This window comes from Perognathus longimembris, chromosome 10, assembly GCF_023159225.1.
Source record: "Perognathus longimembris pacificus isolate PPM17 chromosome 10, ASM2315922v1, whole genome shotgun sequence".
In the NCBI taxonomy this organism is placed as follows: domain Eukaryota; kingdom Metazoa; phylum Chordata; class Mammalia; order Rodentia; family Heteromyidae; genus Perognathus; species Perognathus longimembris.
The window spans coordinates 69,750,668-69,774,838 of NC_063170.1; the positions used below are offsets into that span (position 1 = coordinate 69,750,668).

Here is a 24,171-nt window from a genome sequence, read left to right on the forward strand (position 1 = left end):
GTTTGGAGTTAGTTGGAACCTGACTCTACTTGTTATCTTCAGCAAATGATAATGTCTCTGAAAACTAGTTTCTCTTTCTTTCTTTCTTTTTGGTGCCAGTGCTGGGGCTTTGGGCACTGTCCCTGAGCATTTCAGCTCAAGGGTAGTGCTCTAATGCTTGAGCCACAGCGCCACTTCTGGCGTTTTCTGTTTATGTGGTACTGAATACCCAGGGCTTCATGCATGCTAGGCGAGCACTACTCTACCACTGAGCCACCTTCACACACACACACACACACACACACACACACACACACACACAGGCAAGTTGAGAGAGCAAGGAGTTTAAGCCTTAGTATAGCACATGCACATGTGTGCAAGCACAAGCGTGTACACACAGACACAGACACACACACATTGATATAATCAACTCAGAGATCATTAGGAAAATTAAATGAAATGTCATCCTATTTGGCAGGCTCCAGATTACTTTGGCTGGCTTATGCAGGAGATACAGGGAAGAAAAAGCCTTACTAAGTGAATATTTTTGAAATAACATATTAAAGACAATCACCAAGTAAGAAAATAATCTAACTGGTAAGGAAAGTTAAGTCAGGTAATTAGAAAGGGAATCAGTCAAAGGGAATAGGTAAACATTTCTCTTAGAACCAGAAGACTTTTAAAATCTTCATTTACTTCATTCTTTTTCCTTTCTTTGGGGGGGGGGGGTGGCGCATAGACTGGGGTGCTTGAACTCAAGATTTTGGGCTCTCAACTTGGCCTTTTCACTCATACTGATGCTCTACCCCTTGAACCAAGCCTCTGATCTTCCTTCTTTCTTCTTAATTCATATATAAACAACTATTAGGCGGGAGAAAATTTTTTGAATATTCTGGGGAAAACATCCAGCATACACAGGCCTCTCTACCCCTTGAGCTTAGAATTTACAAGTATTTTCTTTCAGAAAATGTCTGACAGAACTTACAGAAGATCACCACAGTGATCACCACCGTGCCGCAGTGAGGATGACAGGCATGTACCACAGCACGCGCCTCCTTCTGTTGAGAAGCTGCCCAAGAACCACAGCCCAGTCTCGGTAGCTCACATTGCTGGGATTGCTAGGGATTGCTTGGAAACGGGCTCTGAGTGTATGCACAGGCTGGCCTTAAGTCGTGATCCTTCCCTAAGTACCTAGGACGATAGCTGTGAGCCACAGGCATCCAGTTTAGGGTTCTAAATGCTTGTCATTAAAGTTAGAACCGCCTGAAATTGCTTTGACTCAACTGGTCTTGATGGGTGAAAAACCAGCTTCATCTTAAGTGTTCAACACGTGCCAAACGCATCAACATATGGAGTAGGGAATGACAGGTCCTCTCTTCTCAGAGAACCCAAGGATTCGGCTGAGAGGACAGAACACGGGCGGATTCCTAATATCCCACTGGCACACTATTCAGTTTCTCCTGCATAGCTAAGCGCCTTACTGAGACGTAATTTAGTTCAACAGGAAACAAATTTCCTTGGATTTGGCCCCACTATCTATAATAGGATCCATAAACCACATTAAAATGAGAAATTACTTCTTTGAGTGTTTTTTACATAATGTAACACTTATTTCTTCCCATGTGGGAAGAATGTGCTCCTATTTCCTAAAAAGTGTCTTTTGTTTATAAATCACAGTCACCAAGCAGTGATGAATGCAGCGTGTAAGGTTAAACAACTGGGCGAGCTGGGCGCCTGTGGCTCACACCTACAATCCTAGCTGCTTAGCCACCTGAGAGCTGAGAAACTTGGTTCAAGGACAGCCCAGGCAGAGAAATCTGTAAGAATCTCCTCTCCAAATAAGCAGCAAAAAGTGAGAAATGGAAGTCTAAGTCAAGTGGGAGAGTGGCTGCCTAGAGTGGAAAAAGCCAAACAAGGGCACAAGGCCCAGAGTTCAAGCCCCAGTGCTGGCACAAAAAATAAATAAAAACATAATAACTGGGAGAGAAAAGTTTTGGTGGCAAAATACCTAGAATATAGTTATTTTCTAATTTTAAAATTATCATCTGACTCCCAACTTGTGCACAATGTTCTTGTTTGGTTGTATTTTTGCATTTTATGTCCTTTATTTCTATGTGGAGTAGCTTCTGGAACTCATATTTGCACAATGTTCTTGTGTAGGAATTTCACTGCCCTGAGGATCTCCATGGCTTCTACCTTCGCCATGTTCTACATATTGGAAAATACACAAACCAGAGGCTAGTTGTGATGGCTCAAGTTTGTAATCCTAGCTACTAGAGAGGCAAAGGGAATCATGGACCCAGGCAGGCTAGTCTGTACATAACAAATAGTGAAACTCCATCTCAACCAACCGCTGGAAGTATAAGAAGAAGGATCACAGGCCAGGCTGACCAGAGCATCAAGCAAGACTCTACCTTGAAAATAACCAATGAAAAAGGGGGCTGGAGGGGCAGCCCAAGCAGGAGAGAACCAAGTTCCATCGCCACCACCAGTTCCCCTTAAAGAAGAGAATGCACGCGCTAGATGACACTGGCGGAACAACAAAATGTTCTCTGTTACTTAGGGGAAATTTTCATGGAAGGGAAATATTTTTTAATACTCCTTAAATATTGCTGTTCATCTTAAGAGATTCACAAAAACATGTTACTTGACATCAGGAGGGAGGCAAAGCACTGTGCTCCTTTCTGCTTCAGTTCACAATCTGTACTGGGGTCACCTGTGACAAAGGAGCTACAGGCTTCCCCTTAAGACCTCACCACAAATCAAGACTGAGCAGATGAACAGCTATGGAGGTGAAGAAGGCCTAGTGATTTACTATTTGTTAAATCTTCTGTCGGTAGGGAATGAGCTGTGCCATAATTTAGCCACATCTTTAAAATAGAGCTTTTAGGGAACCTCATGGTTTGTTTTTTTTTTAATAAAGCTCAACTCTTTTATTGCCCCCCTCCCTCTTCACACGAAGTGTCCCCACCACTAGCTAAAGACAGGGCTCGAGCTAGATCAAGGAGGATTCACAAAGATCATCCCAAGCCATCACCATTCACACAATCACCGAGATCTCCTCTGAAAGTTTAGCGTTTTATTTAAAGTCTGATTTCTCTTAAATTAAACAACTTCCCCCTGAAGCTGCACCCCTGAAACCTGGTTTTCACTGAGAACTCTGTAAAAGCTGCTTTGTAAGCCTCCTGGGAACAGCTTCTTCATTAAGTATACAACTCTCAAAACAACCCCTCACTTACACATTTCCCTGTGGGTCTTGCTCCTTGAATTACTCTGTGGTAGTTTTCCCCAGTTTACTAGCGCAATTTCCATAAAGCCCTGATTATGATTACACAGACCAAGCAGGTCTTCTCCTCTTGGTCCATAAGCGGCTAGGCTAATTGATCCTTAACTACGTCCTTTCGACCTACAATTATCTCTCTCTGACCCTCGCTCCTTTGGAAATTCTAGCTGGGGAGCCAACTACAGCCTGGGCCGAATTCCCGATGACAGCTGCCGTGTTCGGGACGCGGCGCGCCGCGGGCTCGAGTTGCCAGGGCAGGCAGCCTTCACGCTTTGTGTCTGTCAGATCCAAGAACAAAAGGCAGCGCTTCCTCGCCGGCCCCTCCTCGGCACCCGAGAGGGGCAGACTGGACCCGGTCCACGCGACGGCACCCGCGCCCCGCGGGGACCCACCTTGGAGAGCTGCCTCCGGAGGCTGAAGCGCTGGACCATGGTCCCCCGCGGAGGGTGGAGCGCGGCGATCCGCCCGGGCAGGGGTCCTTCTTCCTCACGGCCCAGCTCCGCGGGACGGTGGCCGGCCGCACATCCCGGAGGCTGTCACTGAAGTCCGGAGGATTTCCCTAGGAGTCTGCGCAAACTTGGGAGCGCCTCATTGTTCTGCGGGCGCCGGGCAGCGCGGGGCGGAGGGGGGGGGCGGGCGGGGAGGGCGGGGCGGAATCCCGGGCCGGCGGGCGGGCGGGCGGCGCGGGGCTGGGTGCCGGCTCACTCGGCGAGCACTTCCTGTGAGTCAGCTGGAGGGGTCCGGGCGCTAGGACCACCCCTTCCCTCCCCTCCCCTGCCTTGCCCTGCCCTGCCCGGCCCTCCAGACCGGCGGCCGGGGTGCGCTGGGCGCCCCGGGCCTCCCTCGCGGGGGCGGCCGCGCCCCCCGCCTCCCCGCCCGGTGACGGGGGCTCCCGGGGAGGGGCGAGGCCGGTCGGCCGGCCTCGGGACGGAAGCTCCTCCCGCGGCGGGGCGGCCGCCGCTTTGTCTGGCGAGCCGGCCTCCCGCCGGCCTCCCGCCGGCCTCCCCCGCGCGCCCGGTGCCGGGACGCACCCCGGACCGCGGCTTCGCCTTCCACCCGGGCCCGCGGGAATCAAGAAAAGGCGACGAACGGGCTCCGGTGGGGCGCCTTCCCTTCCCCGGCTCCCCGCCGTGCGGCGCGCGCCCAGCCTCGGTGGGAGGCTTTCCCGTCCGCGGGGCGCTCTGGACGCGTACCGGCATCTCGAGCCTTCAGCAGGGCGGGAGCCTCTAAAGGTCCCGTACTGACACAAAGACACCAAGCCTGGGGTGCTACTTTTTTCCCTTCAGACAAGTGAAAAATGGATTTGAGAACCACTGTCTGCGCCATGCTTATTCTCGGTTATTCCCTTAGTACGCGCCATGTGCCACCTTTTCCAGTTACCAACAAATGTAACACAAGACTGAAATTCATCTTTCGGTCACATACACACGTCATATCTCAGGAAAAACAAAAAAACACACAAAATTCTGACAAGGGTTTCAGTGCCCCCCAAATTACTCCCAAACCTACACTTTTAAAGTAAAGCTTTTGCTATTAGGAATTCTGGAGAGTGGTACTTTTTGTATACTTCCAAAGCTAAAAAGATAAACTATGACCAAAAGTAAACAGTCCTTCATACCTAAGGTTCAGCTTAGCAGTGTAACCTAATATTTGAACTAGCTGATTGAAACTTAATTCTAAGTAGAAAGTAAGCTGAGGTTTGGGAGAGTGGCGAATGGTCCTTGCCTAGCTAGCATGCAGAGGTGACACTGGGTTCAATCCCCCATACCACATAAATAAAACAAATCAATCAGTAACACAGAAAAGAAAGTTGGCAGTGACCCTGAGCTGGTTTGTTATTTGTTTGTAGAAGATGGGAGGTACCACCAGGTCTCCCTTTTTCCCTCCTACGGAGAATGAGGTCAGGCATGATGGTGTTGCACCTCTGTGGCTTCAGCACTCTGAGGCTGATGCAGGAGAAGCTTGAGTTGAGGCCAGTCTAAGCTACACAGCAAGGGGGGAGGGGGGGGGGGACGAGGAGGACACAGACAGACAGACTGATTAAGATTCCTGAAGAAAAAGCAAAAAACTCCACTAAAGTAAGATCTCCTGGGATTGCAAGAAGGATTACTGAGATGGGTATGTAGAAATAAGGTGACTCAAGCCTGCAATTCTGGCTACTCAGGAGGCCTGGGAGGGAAAAAAGGGCTGTGAGACAGCATCTTAGTAAATGGCAGGGGACGACTGCAGGCACCGTAAAACTAGCATGGTCTGTGCATAAAGCAGGATTTACCTCACGAATAACCAGTGTAAAAGGTTTGGCTGTTATATCAGCCTAAGTGGTAGAGCACCTGCCCAGTGCGTGTTAGGCCCTGAGTTCAAACCTCAATACCATTAACAAAAGAAAAAAAGAGACAGCCAGGGGCAGGTGGTTCAGGCCTGTAATCCTCGCTGCCCAGGAGGCTGAGATCTAAGGATCCTAGTTCCATGAGTTTATCTCCAATGAATCACCAAAAAGCTAGAAGTGGAGGTATGGCTCAAGTGGTAGTGTTAGTGTTGAACAAAAAGCAAGGACAGTGGCCTAGGCCCTGCGTTCAAGTCCTAGCTAGGTCTGGCGCAAAAAAAAAAAAAAAAAAAAAAAGAAAGAAAGCTTTCTAGAAAGAAAAAAAAGTTCCTTACCAAAAAATATATTATCTTAAACATGAGATGTTTCTGATGTGTGATCAGAACCTTCTACATACTGCTTTCTATATACATATATAATACATATATACATACATACACACATAAGCAGAAAAAATGTCAAAAGACAACAGCACCAAGTAACAAGTCAAATATCAATCACAGACTGAAAAGGTATGAATTCTTAAAATTATACTTAGAAAGGATTTATGGACTGAAAGGATGGTACTGTAGTGGGAACTCACTTTTTTAAAACTTTAATTTATTAGAATTGTTACTAATCACTAACAAATTGTCTCTAGTATTTAGATAACAAAAAATTTTCACTTAGCAGATTTCCTTTTGGTAGGTTTATCTCCAAGGGCAGACAGCACAGCATTCATTTACCAAACACACTGTTTTCCTTTTAAGATCATTTGGCATTGTGGAATAGTCATTTTTCTAGACATTTATTTGCCTCAAATTTCATGTATCAAGATCCAAAGATAAGCAAGTGTCTATTTTCTTGTTTGCTTTTATTTGTAAAATAAATAAGCATACACTGAACTCACTTTTTTGGCTAGTAAAATAAAAAGTAAAGGTCCAACTGCTTATATCCAACCAGCTCTGTTAAAAAGTCATGAGTGGGGCTGGGGATATGGCCCAGTGGTAGAGTGCTTGCCTTGTATACATGAAGCCCTGGGTTCGATTCCTCAGCACCACATAAACAGAAAAAGCCAGAAGGGGCACTGTGGCTCAAGAGGTCAAGTGCTAGCCTTGAGCAAAAAGAAGCCAGGGACAGTGCTCAGGCTGTGAGTCCAAGGCCCAGGACTGGCCAAAAAAAAAAAAAAAACAACACGAAAAAGTCATGAGTGCATGACTGCAATCTAGTCCTTGATTTAAAAAAAACAGAAAAGAGAAAAGATATTCTAAATCAGTAGTAAGAAATTAAACTATCTAAATTTGGCCTCTTTTAGCTTTTTGCTGACAAAAACAGATGAAGAACAAAGTCTATATAACAGCAGTAATGAAAGAAGCCTATAACAAAGAAGGAAAATCAACCAATCTCTTACTCTACTCTCTACCACACTTTGTAATCCCTGTGGAAGCAACCAAAAGCCATCCAGTGGATTCACAAGCCTTTCTGAATCATACACCCTTTGTGGATTAGTTAAAAGCTGTGGACTCAGTCCCTGGAGTGACACATGTGAAATGCACAAATGGAACTACACTGTATTTTGGATACAACCGCAAATAGTTGCAGAGCTGAGGCATGGCCAAAGGCTCCCTAACTATAGAACAGAGTTCCAGTAATGATTAAAGAAAAGCTGATCAGCAGAAATTCAGCTATCTTGTCTTCTGCTTATATTTGTTAGTAAAGCTGAGAAAAATGCTTATGACATCTTTGCCCTAACTGCCAATATATTTCCCTTTCTCATCAAATACTTCCCGTGTATATTTTGACAAAGCAGCAAACATCTTTATGTATACTTTGAGTGTACTTCAAGGTCTTTTAGTTTTCCTTCGTTATCACTGTAGGAAAAAATAATTGTCTGAACTAGCATGTATAACCAGTTTATAAGAGATAACATTAATACTTCCTGCATATTTTTGAACTTACGTATAAAAGTACACTTGATTAAAATAAAAACTGAAAGACTATTCCATTTTGTGATTTGCTTCTTCACTAAAACATATGTATGATTCATATACCCACATGTCTGTGTGCATATATATGTTACATGTAATATATAAACACATGTTTACCAATACTATGAGTACCTTGGATAAACACCTTAGAAATTTAAATAGCCATCCCAGCTTAGCTAGGTTCAAAATTAGCTACATTCAAAACACTTGTCCCTCACTCTGCAAGAATTTGCTCATAGTCTTTGCAAGCCTATCCAGTTGCATGTCAGTTTCTAGTGCTATAAAGTATTCAAAGTACATACATAGAAACTCATTACTGCATATGCACATGTCATACACAGTACCATAGAGAAACGTATGAAGACATGCTGGTCCTGGGGCTTCATCTCAGGACCGGCAACCGGCACCTTCCTCTACTTAGCTTTTTCCCTCAAGGCTGGCACTCCACCACTTGAGCCACAGCTCCATTTCCAGCTTTTTGCTATTTAACTGGAAATAATACTCTCATGAATTTTTCTATCCAGGCTGACTTTGAACTGCAATGCTCAAATTTCAGTCCCCCGAGGAGCTAAGATCACAGGCATGAGCCACATGTACCCGGCCTATATTTATGTTTTTTTGTTTTGTTTTTGCCAGTCCTGGGGCTTGAACTCAGGGCCTGAGCACTGTCCCTGAGCCTCTCTGTGCTCAAGGCTAGCACTCTCTCACTTGAGCCACAGCGCCACTTCTGGCTGTTTTCTATATATGTGGTGCTGGGGAATCGAACCCAGGGCTTCATGTATACGAGTCAAGCATCCTTGCCACTAGGCCATATTCCCAGCCACCCGGCCTATATTTATGACCACATTAAAACACTGATTTATTTCCAGCCCCTAGAAGGCTCTTAATATAGGTAACTATAACTGACTTCTATAACTATATAGTAACTGCTTATTCTTAAATTTCACACAAAAACAATCTGTTATGCCTGACTACTTTTAATCCTAGCTCTGCAATTTATCCACAAGGTAATATACAACAGTGCTTTTTAAAAAATTGTATAATTATTCTATTCATATGATACTCTATTGTAAGGTTATACTATTTTATGAACTCATTAAAATGAATTCACTTATCCATTCTACCTCTGAATATAAGCTATATCTACTTTATCCCTAACCTGTCTGCTATCATACTTCTCATACATTATTTTATTTATTTATTTATTTATTTTGGCCAGTCCTGGGCCTTGGACTCAGGGCCTGAGCACTGTCCCTGGCTTCTTCCCGCTCAAGGCTAGCACTCTGCCACTTGAGCCACAGCGCCGCTTCTGGCCGTTTTCTGTATATGTGGTGCTGGGGAATCGAACCTAGGGCCTCGTGTATCCGAGGCAGGCACTCTTGCCACTAGGCTATATCCCCAGCCCCTCATACATTATTTTGGCATTCTTATCTAGGCACATTTCTCTTAGATATATAGTACCAAGGTATAAAAATCTTGAAACTGAATGAACATTATCTAAGCTTTAGCAGATACTATTTTACAATATTTACTATGGTTGTACCAAATTATACTCCTACAAGTAACATATGGAAGATTCTGGTTTTTCCACATCTTTGTCCATCTCTGAGTGGTTTTGTTTATCAGGATACCTCATTGTGATCTCATATAGATACCTTTTCAGTAGCTAGTGTTAGATGTGAGCTACATCCCAAGCCTTTTTTGGCTTGAACTATGGAGCTGGCACTCTACCACTTGAGCCACAGCACCATTTCAGGCTTTTCTGAGTAGTTTATTGGGGGCAAAAGTATCAAGGAATTGCTTGCCTGGGCTGGTTTTGAACCGTGGTCCTCAGACCTCAGCTTCCTGAGTAGCTAGAATTATAGGCGTGAGCCACCAGCACCTGGTTTCATACTACTTTTTAAGAAGTTTCTGAGAACTTTATTTTTTCATCTGTAAACCAAGCTGTGTTCTGAATTTGTTAAATGTTATTTCTGTTGTTCTCATTTTCTCTACATCCTTCCATGTATTTATATAATACCAGTCATGACTATTAGCACTGTTCTCCAAGTAAAGCTAATAAACACACTGGATTTAATCTTTCAGCAGGTCTCGTCACTCATTCCACTACTTGTGCTTAATAGGTGCCAGAAAAGTGACATTATTATTATTATTGCTGTTATTATTATCTTTGTGGCTAAGAACTCCCATCAAGATTACCTATTTGAGGGCTGGGAATATGGCCTAGTGGTAAAGTACTTGTCTCGTATACATGAAGCCCTGGGTTCGATTCCTCAGCACCACATATATAAAAAAAGCCAGAAGTGGTGCTGTGGCTCAAGTGGCAGAGTGCTAGCCTTGAACAAAAAGAAGCCAGGGACAGTGCTTAGGCCCTGAAGCCACGCCCCAGGACTGGCAAAATAAATAAATAAATAAATAAATAAATAAGATTACTTATTTGAAACAGCTAACCTCTATAAAACCAAGTATCATCAGCTGGGATGCAGCTTGTTGGTGGAGTGCTTGCCTAGCATGCAAAGCCCTAGGTTCAATAGATACCATCACCAACACACATACAAAGGAAGGAAGGAGAATGGGATGGGGAAGGGGAAAGGGGCATTCCTTTTTTTTCCTTAAACCTTTCTTTTTTTCCTGCATTTAGATATAGAATTAAATCACAGATCTTTTTCCATTAAAAAAAAAAAAGGACCTTCTTTAAATCAGGGCAATCTCTTCACATAGAAATTAGAAGTTTTATGAGGCACTAGTGGCTCATGCCTGTAATCCTAGCTACTGAAGGCTAACACTTTACCACTGAGCTACATCCCTAGCCTATAGTAAGGTTTTGTTTTTTTTTTTAAGTCTTGTTTCCAGACTGAATTTTTTGGTTTTTCAAGTCCAAAGGCTCAAATTTCTAGTTTTTTAATTGCCACAAGGACCCACACCAAGGCATATCATTGTAAAATTTTAGGACAACAGAGATAAAGAGATGACTTTTAAGTCTGGAGAAAAAAAAAATAGGTACTACCAAGAGGCTCAAGAATTAGAATGGCCCCAGATTACCCAGCAGCAATACTGGAAGGCAATGGATATCAACAGGACATAAAGTTGGTTTTGGTTTTTTGTGTTGTTTTTTTTTTTCAAAATGCTATGGGGAAATTATCTCCAACCCCTATGGGCCGATGAAATTTAAGGATTAAATAAAGTAAATAAAGCCCATTTTGAAATGTTTTTATTTTCTGCTCCTTCCCCCATAAGGCTTCTAAGAGAATGTGCCTCATGAAAAATAAGCCAATAAAGAGGGCATGAAATGAAGAAAATAAAGATTCTGTAATTCTCAGCTGATTAAGGGGCCTCAGGACAAAAGGTTACACTTGTCCTACAAAGCTTCCAGAGGGTTTGTTACCTTCCAGAAAAGGCAAAGGAGAAGATGTGACATTTGAAAATGCTTAGGAATCAACAGTTTTTTCAGAATTTGCAGGTGATCTAAGTAATAATTGTTAGCACAAATTAAACCATAACTTTAAGGACAAAAAACGCTACCAAAGGAGAAAATACTATAAAGCTCAAGTTGGAAACATTTATATTGGCATAATGTTAATGTCATAATGAAATTTAAATTTCAACTAAAATAAAGTATGGACAAGAAAGAGGTGGTAAACAATCATCTTCACTGTAAAAAAGCGTTTGGAAGAAACAAAAATAATAGCTGCATACGCAGGCTATTTATTTAGATAAAGTCCAGAAAAAAATTAAAAGATCAAAAAAGCTGCCTGCAGAATGTGGAAAACAGGATGAAGGATTCTACTTATTAGAGCCCTGTAGTAGTTTTATTCTGCTTTTTCAATTCTTGTTTTTTTTTTGTTTTGTTTTTTGGCAGTCCTGGGGCTTGGATTCAGGGCCTGAGCACTGTCCCTGGCTTCTTTTTGCTCAAGGCTAGCACTCTGCCACTTGAGCCACAGTGCCACTTCTGGCCCTTTTGTATATATGTGGTGCTGAAGAATCAAACCCATGGCTTCATATATCCAAGGCAAATAAATACCCTTGCCACCAGGCCATATTCCCAGTCCTGCTTTTTCAATTCTTTATAAAGAATATGAAAACAAAAATATAGTTTCTTTGTGTTAGCTATGTTGAAGCAAATATCCATTAGTAAGAATTCTGAAAACCTTCAAGACAGCAGTAAATAAGTCTATAGAAACTCCTTCACACAACACACCACAACTCTCTAATTTAAAATAACATACTCATAAGCAAGCAAAATGTTTCATCCTTCCAGTATTGATAATTTAAAAATTCTTGGTTTCCTTGATTCTCTGAAAAACTAAGGGCATGAATATTAAGGAGCACTTATTTTTTTACTTTCATTTGTTCCTGGACCCTAAGACTTCTCACTAGTCCAAGGCCACATTTCAGCCTTCCTTTGTCAGAGTGCTATACAGACTTTCCAACACTGTAAGTCTTAAATGGTAATAGGAAAGTAAAGAACTGTGCAGCTATACACAGTGAGCAATATGAGATACAAGCTGACAGGAAGAAAAAAGCCACCAGGGTGTGAATCCTTAAGGAGAGACAGATAAAGGTAGTATTTATTTAAAAACACTTACTCAAAACATTCAAATTACACAAAAAAGTTTATTCTTCCCTACTCCAAAGGTAGCTAATTCCTTTTTAACCTAATTTTTTTTGGTGAATCCCACTAAAATAGAAAAAAAACAGTTAAAAACTGACTACAAAGAATAGCCTAGATATGAGTTATAAATTAAATAAGAAATCTTTTTTTAGATATTGATTTCATTTACTAAAACACATAGGAGCTATAATTTCATAACAATGAAAAGATACAAACATTAGAACTGTCATTCTGGACCAATCTAGACATCTCTGTAGGCCTTAGGAAACAAAAGATACTGATATACAATTACAAGCAAACAAGAAGGGACACACTTCACAACAAAGTATGTAGATCAAAAATAAGAAATTTATGCGAGGTGCCAGTGGCTCACACTTGTAATCCTAGCTACTCAGGAGACTAAAATATGAGGATCACGGTTCAAAGCAAACCTGGGCAGAAAAGTCCCTGTGAGACTCTTATCTCCAATTAACCATCAGAAAACTGGAAGTGGAGCTGTGGCTCAAAGTGGTAGAGTGCTAGCGCTGGGCAAAAGAGCTCAGGGGCAGTGCTCAGGCCCTCAGTTCAAGCCCCATGAATGACACAGACAGACAAAACAGAAACACATCAATTAATTAATACTGTTACCTCCATTCTCCTGTAATTGGATCATAAAACCTTTAGGCCCCCTAGGCATCTACCCTAAGCATCAGTTCAGAATATGATGAGGACACCTGCACATCCATTTTTATTTCTACACTACTCCCAATAGCCAAGATAGGGAAATAACCCAGATGCCCTAACAATAGATATGTGGATCTCAAGAAAAATGTGGTACCTATGTACAATGGAATTTTACACAGCCATCAGAAAGAATAAAATAATGTCATTTTCAGGGAAATGGATGGAACTAGAACAAATAATGCTAAGTGAGGTAAGCCAAGGTCAGAGAGACAAAAGGCTCATGTCTTCTCTGATGGGCAGACATTACATCTGTTTTAAAACACACTGGGATATGACAAACCACACAGGATTCTAGATACTCACATACAGCCTTAGGAGAGGATCACAAAGGCACAATACCCAAGTGTGGGACACGCACGGAACTAGCTGGCCCTGCCTGTTTTCCAGCCCTGGGGCCACGTGTTGGCTAAGAGGGCACCTGCCAGTGAACCCGGAGGCGGTTCTGTGGGCTGTGAAAAATCAGGCCGCCTCTAGGGTTGGTCCCCGGCCCATCCTCCCCTTGGTGGACAGCTCATGCCTCCCCTTACAGTCCCTAGATAGGTGCACGCCCCTCCCCTTCCTGCCGATCTTAGACCTGATTGGTTCCTGTGCCTTATATTAGTGGCACGTACTTCCTCAATAAAGGAGGTCTTGCTGTGGACTTGACTCCCAGGCCGTCTGACTCTCCTCTGGTGAGGGCGGGCTGGGTGTGTGTGTGGGGGGGGGGGGGTCTGTCGGCCCTTTCCTTTCTTGGCTTGTCTGGTCCGGGCGTGCCTTCCCCATCTCTCCTGCAGGTCAGGGGAGCGCAGGGGGCTAAAAACCCCGACACCCAAGCCCTCTTCATATGTATGTAAGATAAAATACATACTGAAACAGACTCCACAGATATGGAGACAAAGGATTGTTCCTTAATTTGTTTTTGTCTATTGCTGATGATTCTGTATTCGGTACCTTATATACAGTATATTCATGTACACATCTGTAGACGGGTGGGGGGAGGGCCCAGAATCCGAGGGAAAAAAGTGAAAAAAATGCAGGCGTGCAGCACCAGCCATTGATGAGAAGTGAACTCTACAGCTCATCGGTGGAGATGGGAAGGAGGGAATGGGAGAGAATGAGGGAAGAGAAAACTCTATACAAAAGGAAATGGACTTATTACCACCTGACACATGTAAACGTAACCCTCTGTATATCACCTCTACAATAACAAGCAAATTATTTTATTTTAAAAACAAACTTTTCTTCCCATTCTCAGAAACTTCTGATGATGAAAACTAGTGAGTAAACTTAAACAAGTTCACTCTCACCCTATACCCAAAACCCTTCAGGTAAATATTCTCAAAAAATATATTACTATCACAAGTGCTTAGATTGATTTTGTTTCCATGTCCATTTTAATTCACCTTGTTATTCAGATAATGTAGGACACCCAAGAAATATGGAAAATGGAAGACAGTACACTAAAGAAATATTCTGTCATGAATAACCAAATTTATAACAAAAGAATCAAAATAATAAAATAACAAAACCAGGGCAAGTATGGTGGTGGTACACACCTATGATCCTAGCACATGAGAGGCTGAAGCAGGAAGATCTTGTGTGTGAGGCCTGCCTGGACTACAATAGTAATCCCTGTCACCAAAACAACACGACGGAGTTTTCTAAAGGGCGATAAACTCATTATCGATTACAACAGTTCCAAGAAGCAGAAAAACTAGAGACGGAGTCTTCAGTCTAGAAGAACAGTAAACCTAAAATTGTACACACATTGGCGTGCTTCTGGAGAGGTTAAAACACAAATACCGCTTAAGTACTCCTATAACAATGTTTTCAAGATCACATTTTTTTTGCATTGTAAAATAAACTTTTCCTAAGGGCTTCAAAAATAAGTGCTAATTCTTCAGAATACCTTTTTTTTGGAGGGGGGAGGGACTAGTAATAGGGCTTGAATTCAGGGTCAAGGAGCTGGTCCTTAGCTTTTTAAAAATTTTAATTGTATTTTATTATCTTTAAGTAGTTGTATAAAGAAGCTACCACTCAAAAAATCAGTTTATGAGAACACTGCATCTTGGTCAGTAGTGTCACCTTGTCATCATTCTCCTCTCTCTCCCAACCCAAACCCTCCCTTTCATTTTCTTAATTTCAAAGGATATGCATTGAATATGATGGCTGCATTCCTGTCTTCTCTTCATTTCCTTATCCTTTCCTCCACGCCTTCCAAGGACCAGCTTCCAAGTATTCATTTTATGGGACTATAAAAAAGCCCCTGAGCTTTTTGCTCTAGATTAGCACTCTACCACTTGTGCCATAGCTCCATTTCCAGCTTTTTGCTGGTTACCTGGAGATAAGATAAGAGTCTCATAGACTTTTCTACCTGGGCTGGGCTCAAACTGTGATCCTCAGATCTCAGCCTCCTGAGTAACCAGGATTACAGGCTGAGCCACTGGTGCCTGGCCAGAAACTTTTAAAAATATCTGTATAACCAGATGATCATTAAGTCACTGGTTCGAAAATAACTTGAGAGTAGGGATAGGAAGGGGGGAAATGGAGGAGGAGGATGGATGGGGTAACATTGATCAAGATGCATTGTACCCATAACCTGGACCTATGGAATTGTAACCTCTTTGTACAACAATAATAATAAATATGGTGAAAGCTGGGCAGTGCTGGCTCATGCCTGTAGTCCTACCTACCCAGGAGGCTGAGATCACAGGACCATGGTTTGAAGCCAGTCCAGCCAGAAAAGTTCTTGAGACTCATATCTCCAATTAAACCACAAAAACAATAATGTCATTTGCAGGGAAATAGATGGACCCAGAACAAACCATGTTGAGGTAAACTAAGCTCAGAGAGACAAACAACCCATGTTTCTCTCATAAGTGGAAGCCAGATCTAAAATACACTAGGACATGATGAAGTATACAGGACTCTAGACACTCATACACAGCAAGACCAAAAGAAGACATTTTTGGGGGAAAACCTCAAAGATACAATGCCTATGTGCCTCTAATCATATAAAATTATGCACATGGAAATGGACTCTCAGAAATGGAAACAAGTGTTTTCTCCTTTTGTTGTTGCTTCCGCTTTATTTTCTCTCTGTCTGGTTTGTTCATTTGTCTGTGTTTGGAAGGGCGTAGATAGAACTCAAGGGAAAAAGGGTGAACAAGTGCAGCAGTGGTGCTCACTAGACAGTGCTGAAAGTCAACTATACAGCTTGTGGGTGGAGACAGGAGAGAGTGAGGGAAGGGATAACACTGTATGAAAAGAAATATACTCACTACTTGACTTATGTAACTGTAACCCCTCTGTACATCACCCTTATGATAACCATCTTTTTTTTTTAAAGGAGACCATTCAAGAGAGACTCACTGTGAAGGAAATTCATGCCTGCAAAGGCATTATATTCTGATGGCCCTAAATGGAGAGAAATAGGGAATAAGATTCAGCTTAGGCTAAACTTAGCCAGACTGGGCTGCTTTGGGAAATTCTGAGAGGCTAGACAATCACTGAGGAAAACTTAATGAAAGGCTCTAAAGAATAAGTGGAACTTAGAACAATGCTCCAGCACTCTTATCTTACCCTTCCAGATGGTTAGGAGCATGGCAGGGAAACAACAAAGAATCCAGAATAAAAAAATATTCAATGCTAGACAGGCTTGGTGGTGCTAGTAGAGCTGTGACTCAAGTGGTAAAACACTAGCCTTGAGGAAAAAAACCCTGAGACAGCACCCAGGCTGAGTTCAAGGCCCAGGACCAGCACTAAAACAAAAACAAAAGTGAAAATACTGCTCTTACCTGTTAGCAACAGTAAGAACCAAAGGAAACCAGCCAATAACCTCCCACTTCCTATTACAAGCCTTATTTGAATGAAAGATAGTACAGACCTCCCATGGTTTCATTGAGGCCTTTTAATAGGAGACAGAAAAACCAACCGAAGCTGGGTGCTGGTGGCTCATCCTGTAACCCCAGCTACTCCAGAGGCTGAGGTCTGAGGATTGAGGTTTGAAGCGGCCCAGAAAGGCAAGTCTGTGAGACTCTTTTCTCCAATTAACTACCAGAATGCCGCCATAAGTGAGCTGTGGCTCAAAGTGATAGAGTACTAGTCTTAAGCAAGAAAGCTCAAGGGCAGTGCTCAGGCCCTGAGTCCAAGGCCCAGGACTGGTGGGCGGGGGGGGGGGGGGGGGGAGGCTCGTACTTTTATTTTATTTATTTATTTATTGCCAGGCCTGGGCCTTGAACTCAGGGCCTGAGCACTGTCCCTGGTTTCTTTTTGCTCAAGGCTAGCACTCTGCCACTTGAGCCACAGTGCCACTTCTGGCCATTTTCTGTATATGTGGTGCTGGGGAATCGAACCCAGGGCTTCATGTATGCGAGGCAAGCACTCTTGCCACTAGGCCACATTCCCAGCCCCTACAATTTTTCTTAACTACAATGTTTTGAGTAATGGAAGACTCCACTGCCCCCAACACACACAATCCAACCTCAATGCAGAAATAGCCCCTAATTACTGTTTAATTGGGTGATAACACTTAATAAGTTATCTTTGTAATACATTGTACGAAAACAAATAGCTATTTGAGACTATCAAATTCTTGCTCATAATAATAAATAGTACTTAAACCAACTCTAGAGAATCATTAACAGTATTTAATTTTTATCACCACTTATCTAAAAAAGATGACAGGCATTATTTTCAAGTAATAACTTGAGAAAAAAGGGATTGTGATGAAATAAGTCTGTCCCTGCTCTTAGATTCTACCTGCATCCTAACAAGCTCATTTAGTAATCAATACTTTTTTTTTTAATTGAGAAAACTTTCTCTTCACCTTTTTTGATGATGAATTGGTACTTTTCAATCCTCTGATTAAGATCCACAGGATAAAGAGGTAAGAATGCTGAACACAGACAGAAACAGCTAGGAATTTGTTCATGGTATCACTTGGGCAGTTGTTAACATCTCTGGCTCTGTAAAAGGAGGTGTCTGATTAGGATTATCTCTAAGGTTTAATAGTCTATGAGACTTATAGCCAGAGATTCAAAGTGGTTTGTGTTACAAGGGACTCTTCTTGCAATGAGTTCATAAAGGTTTTTAAATTCCTCATTATTAAAATTTAAAACTCTGCTGAGTCACGACTTCTTATCTCAGTCAGATGTTTACTATGACAAAATAAAATGTATTTGGCTAGTTCTTAATCAACATGGTGCCCTTTAGCTAGATATGAACTGAAGGGGGAGGGGAGGTGTACTGGTACTGGGGTTTGAACTAAGGGCCTTGCACTTTCCTCAGCTTTTTACAGTCACAGCTGGTACGCTGCCACTTAAACCATGTCTCCAGTTTGGCTTTTTGCTGGCTAACTGGAGATAAGAGTCTCTTGGGGATGGCTTCAAACCATGATCCTCAGATCTCCGCCTCCTGAAAATTAGCTAGGACTACAGGCTCAAACCCTCAGTTCCCAACAAGATGTGAATATGTTTACAGAATGTGTGAGTCTGCACATTGTAGTCCTTTCACAAAATAATTTGCTATTAGATTTTTAAAAAACTTTTTTTGGGATGGTACTAGAGTGTGAACTCGGGGCCTTGGGCTTGCTAGGTAAGCACTCTACCACTTGTCTACAGCCCTTCTTGCCTTAGTTTTCATTTTTCAGACAGGCTCTTGATTTTCCTAGCCAGGCTGTGATCCTTTTACCACCGCCTCCTGCGCAGCTGGTATTACAAGAGTATACCATGTGTCTGGCTTGTTCTTTGTTTTACTTTTTTTGCTTTTGGGATGATGGGGGCGGGGGGCAATGAAGTTTGAACTCGGCGCCTTGAGCTTGCTAGGTAGGCACTCAACACCTGAGCCACATTCTGAGGCTGTTTATGCTTAGTAACTTGTTGGAAAGGGTCTTATGTTTGTGCCTAGGACCAGCCTTGGACTCTGGACTCTACCTGTACCTCTGATGTAGCTGGAAAGAGACACACCACCACAGCTAGCGTCTCACTCACCTTTCGTTCAGACTACTCTCAAACGGTGATTCAGCTACTCTCGCACCCAAGTAGCTGGACTCACAGGCACGCATCAAACACCGTGCCTGGCTCCATCAGCTTTTTTTTTTTTTTTACTTATTTATAATTATTTTATTTAGGGGGCTTGGAACATGGCTTAAATGGTAGAGTGCTTGCCTAGCAAGGGGGGGTTGGTCCTGAGTTCAAACTCTAGCACCATCACCACACACACACACACACACACACACGTTATATTTAGGAAAGGGATATTTTCCAAGTCTTATCTACATAAAGCAAGAGGCACAAATCAGTATAAAATGTGTATTAACTATGACCCTAAAATATTAGAGTTCAAAAGCAAAATCTAGTCTGTTCATACTGGCCCAAAGATCACAGTTCATGATGACTTAACATCAAAAGTCAATTTTTAACAAACGCTGTGAGGGATGGGGAGGGTAAATGGAGAGGGCAAATGAGCGTGAAAACGAGTGATGTACTTCATATATGTATGAAAACAGAATTCTGAAACCTGTTGAGATTGTTCTGGAAAGGGAGGGAGGATGAGAAAATATTGTATTATGTAGAAGTGCCATGATGAAACTCTTCTTGTATCACTGAAGGTAATTTAAAAAATAAAATTTTTAAGTACAAAAACTTTGTAAAGCTCAAGCTTATCAAAATTGCTTATCGTTCTTGCTAAATGCTGTGGTGTGATCACTAAAAAAGAAAACTAGATATTATCTTATATAATAGATGACCTTAATTTGACCCCCTCTGTTTATCAGTGAGACTTTATAAGGAAGATTTTGAATCAATGTCCGGATTAAGTAAAGGCAGTAAAACTTCGGAAGCTAAAATTCTACTCTTCTTTCTTTATGATTCAAGACTGCCAACAAAGTGCCCAAATCTTCTGTGAACAAAAGGGAAAAGCAGAAGTCTCGTCACACACTATATTTCTTTAGAGGTCTGTTTATCCTAAAGCATATAACTATTTTGTAGGACAAAAGAAAATAGGTTAAATTTGTTTTCTGAGGCAGTTTTTTTACACTTTCCCTCTGCCTGAGCTTCCTGATTACTGAGATGACAGGCGTATACCACCATGAGCAATTTTAAGTTTGAAGAGTGAAGTCTACTTTGTATTACATTGAGTCTTCATCATAAAGCTGTCCTCAGATGAGTAATACAGAACTTGCCTGTTAACAAACCTAAAACTGCTGTTTCTGAATACAAGGAATACAATCCAGTTTTTTAAAATAAATTTTAAGAAACATCCCTATGATGTTAAAACTTACTATAACAATTAGCCAAGATCAAGAACACCTTGTCTATCTATATAGCCACAACTTCCACTCTTAATGGTTATTAACCACATAGTTAATGACATAACAATGTTTTTAATGAGATAAAATTACTAAGAATAATGAAACTATTTTGCTTGCTCTGGCAATCACGCCTTGCCCTATAAAGTACCTTTCAGGCAGAACCACTTAAAAGCAAAACTACATCTCCATTTCTAATATTGACCCCCTTTGCAGTCTCATATTATGAATTATGCATATAACATATGCCCTTGACAGTATCAGCAACCCATACGATACTACCTATGTAGAAAATAGAGGGCTTTACTGGCTTTCATTAAAACTACAATTTTCAACAATTTACTCGGGAAACAAACACTATTTTCTATCTAGTTCTCCCACACAAATCTTGTGGGTTATTTTAACCTTTGTGTATTTTTAAATTTCTAACATTGTCAATCTTACCTATATTTACACTATTTTCCATTTCTTTCTTTCTTTTTTTTTTTTTTTCTTTTTTGGATGGTTGTGGGGCTTGAAGCACTTGAGCCACAGCCCCACTTCCAGTGTTCTGGTGGTTAACTGGAGACAAGAGTCTCATGAACTTTCCTGCCCAGGCTGGCTTTGAACTGCAATCCTCATATCTCAGCCTCCTGAGTAGCTAGGATTACAGGCGTGAGCCACTGACACAGGGCTCTTTTCTTTCTTTCTTTTCTTTTTTTGTGATCCCAGGATTTTGAACTCAGGGCCTGGATACAGTCCCTGTGCTTTTTTTTTGCACAGGACTAGGGCTCTGTCACTTCTATTACAGTTCCATTTCTAGCATTTTGGTATTTAATTGGAGGTAGGAGTCTCAAGGACTCTTCTGCCTACTGGCTGTGAACTGCGATCCCCAGATGTAAGCCTCCTGAGCAGCTTCAATTATAAGAGAAAAGCAAGGGCTAGGAATGTGCCTCAGGCCCAGAGTTCAAGCTCTAGGACACAGAGAGAGAGAGACAGAGAGAGAGACAGAGAGAGAGAGACAGAGAGAGAGACACAGAGAGAGAGACAAAGAGAGAAAGAGAGAGACAGAGACAGACAGAGAGAAAGAGACAGAGGAGAGACAGAGAGAGACAGAGAGAGAGAGGCACCATTTCTTTCTTGGGGGGGGGCAGTCCTGGGGCTTGGACTCAGGGCCTGAGCACTGTCTCTGGCTTCTTTGTGCTCAAGGCTAGCATACCACTGGTGCCACAGCGCTACTTCTGGCTTTTTCTATATATGTAGTGCTGAGGAATCGAACCCAGGGCTTCATGCATAGGAGGCAAGCACTCTACCACTATGCCAAATTCCCAGCCCGCCCATTTCCCATTTCTATAGTAACCAACTAAATATTTATAACAAGAACTACTACATCATAATCACTTGTGCTCAGTCCAGCCTCTCCCACACAAGTAACCTCTCAAAATATCTCCAATTCATCCAAGCCCAATCAGGGCTGACTCATTTCCACCTACCTGATCTTGGCCTATGGCACCATCTGGTGGACAGTAACGGGAATTACCCTTTGCCACCCGATTTCTTTCCCCTTCAGAGAACAGGAAAGCTGGCTTGCTGGGTTTGCTTGTATTGTAGCTCAACTAAGATAAACTCAAATTTTTTTTTTAATTTAACATATACGCTCTGGGAATATGGCCTCGTGGCAAGAGTGCTGGCCTTGTATACATGAAGCCCTAGGTTGATTCCTTAGCACCACATACATAGAAAAGGCTAGAAGTGGCGCTGTGACTCAAGTGGCAGAGTGCTAGCCTTGAGCGAAAACAGAAGCCAGGGACAGTGCTCAGGCCCTGAGTCCAAGCCCCAGGACTGGCCAAAAAAAAAAAAAAAAGGTCTCTAAATGCAACCTACTAAAAACACACTGCTTTTCCTACATTTGTCTATAAACAGAAAAGTGACATAGTACACTTCCAAGTGTTATTAGTCTTAATAATGCACCAAAGTCAATTAGTTCAGACTTTCTCTTCAGAAAACTCAAGGTGTGCATCCATCCTCTCATTGCCCTCTAACTGAAACTTACTCATTAACAGAATGCCAAAAACAGCAATAATACTGGCACTGTTTTATGAAGACACATATTTCTAACATATAACATACGATATATGTATACATATATATTAGTGTAGCAACATAGTAGCTGTAATACTTTAATTGGACTTTGTAAGAATGGGGTTGGGCACTAAACTGGAATACATTTCTAACACTGAGATTCAAAATTCTCCCATAAAAATAAACAACTAAAGCCAGATGCTGTTGGTTCACACTTGGAATCCTAAAAGGAATTAAATGTACACGTCACCCAATATATGTAAAGTTAACCTTGCTGTATATCACCCTAAAACAACAACATAAAAAAAAAAGAGAGGGCTGGGAATATTGCCTAGCATACATGAAGCCCTGGGTTTGATGTCTCAGCACCACATATACAGAAAGGGGGGGGAGGGGAGCCAGAAGTGGCACTGTAGCTCAAGTGGTAGAGTGCTAGGGACAGTGCTCATATAAAAGAAAAAAAAAAGAATTAAAGTATAAAAAAATACATTGGGGGGTTGGGGATATAGCCTAGTGGCAAGAGTGCTTGCCTCGCATACATGAAGCCCTGGGTTCAATTCCCCAGCACCACATATACAGAAAATGGCCAGAAGTGGCGCTGTGGCTCAAGTAGCAGAGTGCTAGCCTTGAGCAAAAAGAAGCTAGGGACAGTTTTCAGGCTGAGTCCAAGCCCCAGGACTGGCAAAAACAAAATATATATTTTTTTATATTTATATATATTTATTTATATACACACACATTGGAAATTTGAATAGTTTTATCTTTTCTGGCTCCATATATCAAAATGACTAATAAAGTATGGTATAATAAAATGTCACATTATACCATCAATAAAATTAATAAATTCATAGGTATGGAAAAAAAGCTCATGATAGTTTAAACTGAAAAAGAATACAATTATGTATTTACTAGGATTATAGCTTTAACATATCAATTTTAATAAAGTTAAAAAGCTCATGATAGTTTTAACTGAAAAAGAATACAATTATGTATTTACTAGGATTATAGCTTTAACATATCAATTTTAATAGTTAGATAAAATATTTAAAATGTCTTCAATAAAAGTTTTAATATGTAAATGTATTAAGAAAGCACACTAACAGAGGAGCTTGTAGTATAGACTGCACCAAAGTCAGTTCCTGGCTTGATGTTGTATCATAGTTGCGGAAGTGTTGCCTTGTGTGGGGGGTGGAGGTGGGGAGTTGGATGAATAGATGGTACCCAGTACAACAGTACAACACCTGTATACTTTTTTGTAACTTCTTGTGAATCTGTAATTATTACACAACAACTGTTTCAAACCAAACAAACTTTCTGCTCATTTGAAAGTATTGTTGGGGTTGGGAGGAAGAATGATCCCAGTGCAGTGTACTCATAAACAGGCATGGTGAATTAAAATCACTTTGCACAACTACTTGAAGATAATTTTTTAATTTAAATGAAATAAAATATTGGTTATTACAAAAAAAAGAAAGCACACTGAAATAGCCAATATTTAACTCTTCCTTTATTTTCAAAATTTTCTACAGGAAGCACTTATTCTTTCAAATTCTAAATATTTGGGTTTGAAATTTTTGATTAACACATAATACTTTTGAGAAAAGTGCTTTTGAGCTTATCAATCTACCTTTGGCAATTCCAATATTATCTTTCAACTGATAAATGGTAACCAAGTTTATACAGCATATGTGTATTAATAACCCATGTAGATACCATTGCACTATAGCAGTTTGGATATGCTAGTTTGATCTTTCTGAGGAGAAAAGACTGATGATCAATAAGCCTGTAAAGGAAAAGAGAACCTCTCTGAACACGTCATGGTTGTTCTAACCAATTCCCATATCCATCATCAAATCAAAGCCATTATTTTTGCACAGACAGAGACATACTAAATCTGGATTAAAAAAAAAAAATCTAGCTAAACTGAAGATATGG

General features: G+C 41.5%; 1 protein-coding gene across 3 annotated transcripts in view; it reads right to left on the bottom strand.

The window, feature by feature from the left end:
* Window positions 1–24,171, bottom strand: part of Tmcc1 (transmembrane and coiled-coil domain family 1) — a 102,510-nt gene that overhangs the window by 72,047 nt on the left and 6,292 nt on the right. The window lies entirely within an intron of this gene.